We start from the raw sequence: 5,606 nt of genomic DNA on the forward strand, positions 1-5,606 counted from the left end.
TAGTTTTCTGTGTTATCTCTAGAAATTATATTTAACATATTTCTAGCTAGAAAAGGTCATAAGTGCTTTTATTTACGAATTTTTTAAACAAATGGAATTAGAAAACATCAGTTTTATGATGATTTCATGTAATGGAAATTCTAGGTTATGTGACAAAGTCTCTCTTTCGAACTGAACTTACCATTTGATTTTTTTCCCCCCGCTCTCTTGTATTTAGCTTGCCAGGAATTTGCTACATAACTCAGTTGTAAAAGGGCTTGTTTTGAGAAATTAATTAAATAATTCATTGAAAAGTTCCTTATGGAGACCCATTCTATAAATTCTGAGTGTCAGTACAACTAGAGAAAGATTAATTTTTATTCAAAGTATGCTCAAAGATGTTAGCAGATGTATTTAGTACAATAATGATGTCTGTTTCTCTTACACACTCAGGAAATAACTTTAAAAATTATTTATCAAGCTAGCTTTGGGAAGTGGCAGTATCGTAGCCAATGAAGTTTATCCGAGGCATGATTGTTGCTAATTTAAAATTATCGGACAGATAGATAGAGACAGAGATATTGAGATATATATCATAAATATATATTTCCTCTTTCTCCTTCTCCTTCTTTGTTGAGAATTGACTTCCTTGAGTGTTTTATTTGCCTAAGGTGCTATTCACTTTTGAAGTCACACCTGACTATGGTGACAATGTCTGCTTGATTTCATCCATGGAGCACCAAAAATAACTTGCAGGATAGCCTCTCCAAGATACAGGTACCTCTCTGGAGAAATGCAAATTCTCCCCGTGCTGATGTGTTCTTAGGTCCCTCTCCGTGTCCGAGCAGCATAGATGGTACAAGCCAGAAGGGAGCCGTGGTTACTGCCTCTCACAGGCACATTCACCAATGGTGAGTCCCCACAGCTCACTGAAGGATGAACTAACCCACGCAACACGCATACCAGCCAGGGCCTCGTCAGCCAACACTTCTTTTATCACCTGAAGCTAAATAAAATCATTCAGCACTGTTTGAGTCACATGAATATTCATTGTATTATGCATAATTTTGTGTGGAAAGTAAAAATCTGTCAACGAAACAAACTTTGGGTCACAGGGTATCTTTAAAGTACCCATTTAAGGATTTGAACCAAAATATTGAAGTCTGTTGATGCTTTCTATTTAGCTGGGTCTTGAAGATGAGGAAAAAATGTGTCCTAAACTACAGCCATCACACAAGGGCACTTCAAAAAGTTCATGAAAAGATTTGTATTATTTTTCCATGAACTTTTTGAAGTACCCTTGTATTTAGCTATGTAGTCAAAAGTAGACAATGATTATATTGATGAAAGAGATATGTGGCATGACAAAATTCAAGGATGTATTCATTACAGAAGCAAACTTCAGAAGGAAAAATTCATTTTTTTTTGTTTTGCTGAAACTTTATTAAAACAATTAACTGTTTACCCTTGAGTTTCTTTATATATTGCTGTGGCTAACACTACTTAACTTGGAGAATAATAAATTACTCTACATTGAGCACCTGCTATTTCTCAGGTAATGTGCTTAGCACTTTATAAACATCATATTGAAACTCGGCAATTAATTTTTACTTTCAGCAGTACAAATGTACCCCAAATACAAGTATAACTCCTACATGGAGTGCATACAACCATTGATCTTCTTACTGTCTTCATAAATTTGCCTTTTCCAGAATGCCATATAGTTGGAATCCTACAGGATATAGCCTTTTCAGATTGGCTTCTTTCACTTAGCAATATGCATTTAAGGTTCCTTCATGGCTTGATAGCTCATTTCTTTCTAGCATTAAATGATATTACACTAAAGAAATATATCACAGTTTACTTATCCATTCACCTGCTCAAGGACTTAGTGGCTGCTTCCAAATTTTAGCAATTATGAATAAAGCTGCTATGAACATTGGTGTGTGGGTTTTTGTGTAGACATAGGTTTTCAACTCCTTTGGGTAAATACCAAAGTGTGAGATTGCTGAATCATTTGGGAAGAGTATGTTTAATTTTACAAGAAACCTGCAAACTTTTTTATTATTAAAGCATAATTGATTATGCATATTTGGGGGTAGAGAGTTGAATATCAATACCTGTGTGTAATGTGTGATGATCAAATCAGGATAATTAGCATGCTTATCACTGCAAAATGTAATCATTCCTTGTGTCTATTAACCAATTTCCCACTAACCTTCCTTCCCTCCACCTTTTCCACCACTAGTAATCACAGTTCAGTTCTCTTTCTGAAAGTTCAACGTATTATTGCAATTATTCTTTTTCTTTCTTTCTCTCTCTCTCTCTCTCTCTCTCTCTCTTTCATTTTTTAGCTCCCACTTAGAGAGAGAACATTTGGTTTTACTCTTTCTGTGCCTGGCTTGTTTCACTAACATAATTTTCTCCAAGCTCATCCATACTGCTGCAAATGGCAGAATTTCAGTCTTTTATGGCTGAGTAGTACTCCGTTGGGAATATATACCACATTTTTTTATCCAGTTATCTGTTGATGGACATTTAGGTTGGTTACCACTCTTGGCTATTGAAAATAGAACTGTGGTAAACATGGGAGGTCAGGTATCCCTTAAATATGATGACTTGAGTCTTTTGGGTATACTCCCAGGAGTGGGATTGCTGGATCATAAGGCAGTTCTATCTACAATTGTTTGAGAATCTTCCATGCTTTTTAAAAAATTTTAACTTCTCAATATACATTGTAGTTGATATTTGTGTCCTTTTACCCATTCTTCTTTCTCCCTTCCCTCTCTCCCCTCCCCCTCCACTATATCATGTCTGTTCACTTGTCTTAATAAATTCAAGGAATTGTGATTGTTGTGTCTTCTTCCCACCCCCTTATTTGTTTGTATATTCATTTATTTTTTTTAATTTTAGCTCCCACAAATAAAGGAGAACATGTGGTATTTCTCTTTCTGTGCCTGACTTGTTTCACTTAATATAATTCTCTCTAATAGTAGTATTTCATTCTTTTTTATAGCTGAGTAGTATTTCTTTGTGTTCCGTTGTGTTTTCTACATTGGCTTTACTAATTTACAGTCTTGACAACATGCAGAAGAGTTCCCCTTTCTCCACATCCTCACCAGCATTTTCTATTTTCTGTCTTTTTGATAATAGCCAGTCTAACTGGGGTGAGATGATATCTCAATCTGGCTTTGATTTGCATTTCCCTGATGATCAGTGATGTTGAGCAGTTTTTCATACACTCATTGACCATTTGTATGTCTTCTTTTGAGAAATGACTATTTCAGCTCTTTTGCCCAGTTTTTAAGTGGACTTTTTTTTACTGTGAAGCTGTTTGAGTTCCTCGTATATTCTGGATATTAATCCCTTGTCAAATGTATAGTTTGCAAATATTTTCTCCCATTCTGTAGGTTGTCTTTTCAAGAGAAAGAAATAAAGGTCATCTAAATCAGAAAAGACAAAGTCAAATTGTCCCTGTTTGTAGATGACATGACCCAAATAAAGAAAAACCTAAAAACTTTACAAAACAAACTCCTAGAGCTGATAAATGAATTCAACAAACTTTCAGGATACAAAATCAATATGCAAAAATCAGTAGATTTTTATACACCAGCAACGTATGGGCAAGAAAAGAAATAAAGAAGGCGAGCCCATTTACAATAGCTACCAAACAAAGAAAATACCTTAGAATAAATTTAACCAAGGAGGTGAAAGATCTGTACACTGAGAACTATAAAACACTGTTGAAAGAAATTAAAGAGGACACCAAAAGATAAAAAGACATTCCATGCTCATAGATTGGAGCAATTAATGTGATAATGTCCTTGCTACCCAAAGTAATCTACAGATTCAATGAAATCCCCATGATAATACCAATGACATTCTTCACATAAAGAGGAAAAACAATCCTAACATTCATAAGGAACAACTACAGACCCTGAATAGTCAAAGCAATCCTGAGGAAAAAAAAAAAAGCTAGAGGCATAACACTACCTGACTTCAAATTATACTACAAAACTATAGTAACCAAAACAGCATGGTACTGGCATATAAACAGACACATGGAAAAAAGAATAGAGAGCCCAGAAATCAACCCAGGTACCTACAGCCAACTGATCTTTGACAAAGGTGCCAAAAACATAAATTGTGGAAAGCACAGCCTCTTCAGCAAATGGTGATGGGAAAACTGGATATCCATGTGTAGAAGAATGAAAGTAGACCCATGCATCTTGTAACATAGCAAACTCAACTTGAAATGTATTAAAGACTTAGACATAAGACCTGAAACTATAAAACTCTTAGAAGAAAACATAGGGGAAACACTTCAGGATGTAGGACTGACAAAGACTTTATAAATAAGACCTCAAAGAATAAGCTAGTTCATGAAGGCAGGAGAAGCCATAATGAGAGAAAGAAAGGATTGCTCCCACCATTTCACATCATGTCCACTTCAAGTCTGGAGCTAGTGAGTGCAAAGAGCAAGAGCTAGCAAAAAATGCAGCTGTGGCCTCTGTATGAAGTTGCTTGGAGGCAGCGGAGGAGAAGAGGATCTTGGGGGCCCTCAGGCCAGTAAGACCACTAACAGGATTCCCATGGACCCACAAAGGAATGAGGAGTCACAGACAACTGAATAAAGGAGCCACTCAGAGGCTGGTGAGTCATCACAAGGGACTGGCGCACAGCCCTTCCCATGGGAAGTGTTTGGAGTACGGGTGGTGGGAGAGACAGGGCCACAGGGGGAACACTGGGGCACAGCAAGGACAGCTGATCTGACCCCCAATCAGTGCCGGACCGCTCAGTGAAGACTAGTCAGGAATACAGATCTGCAGGGGTGCTATTTGCTGAAAAGTCTCAGACCAGAGTTTCCATACCACCCAGGTGCAACAGAACTCACAAGACCCAGAAGTACATACAAGGCCAATGATTAAAACCTGAACTGCACAAAAAGCCTTCCCCAGGGAATCAGCATCAAAGCAGCAATTTAACTTAACCACAGGATCGAGGTGCTGGTTCCCACAGGAAGTTCCCCCATTTGAGAAGTAAGCAAAGGACAACAAATTAGTTCGAGTGCAGATTTTAAGTGGTGGGCACAGTGAATGATCCAACACAGAACTGAAAGAAAAAAAAAATACCCACAGATCAGTATCAAAGTTTGGTATTAACTAGCAAACGTCTCAGATCACCAAAGAATGCTTATAACACCTAGAAGGGACGGAATCCCCTTGGGCTCCCAAGCAAGGGAGTGGGGAGGACCAGGGGCCTTAGCCATGCCCCATGACACCCACAGCCAGCCCAGAAACGACCACCAAACCACCGCAGGAAGTGCCCTGTGCTCCTACGCTGGTTGGAGCCAACACCTGCAACTATCCTAGTGATGACCACCAGACCACCACTGGAAACACCCTCAGCTCCTGAGCCAGAGCACTCGGGGCCTGAGGGCTTCAGCCACACCCTCCTGCCATCTGCATACAGCCCAGCAATGACTGAGCCATCACTGGAAGCCCCTGAAGTCCCCTGCAGTGATAAGGGGGGTGCCATGGGCCCCAACTACCCCTTCGTCCTTCTCCCACATGTTTCTTTCTTCCCTCCCTCTCCCTCTCTCCCCCAACTACTCCACATCATCTTAG

At 38.8% G+C, this 5,606-nt stretch overlaps 1 pseudogene; it reads left to right on the forward strand.

Moving 5' to 3' along the window:
• The first annotated feature begins 462 nt into the window (after positions 1–462).
• LOC134371272 (U4 spliceosomal RNA) lies at positions 463–618 on the forward strand (annotated as a pseudogene).
• The last annotated feature ends 4,988 nt before the right edge of the window (positions 619–5,606 follow it).

The sequence above is a fragment of the Cynocephalus volans genome, chromosome 2, assembly GCF_027409185.1.
Source record: "Cynocephalus volans isolate mCynVol1 chromosome 2, mCynVol1.pri, whole genome shotgun sequence".
NCBI lineage: Eukaryota > Metazoa > Chordata > Mammalia > Dermoptera > Cynocephalidae > Cynocephalus > Cynocephalus volans.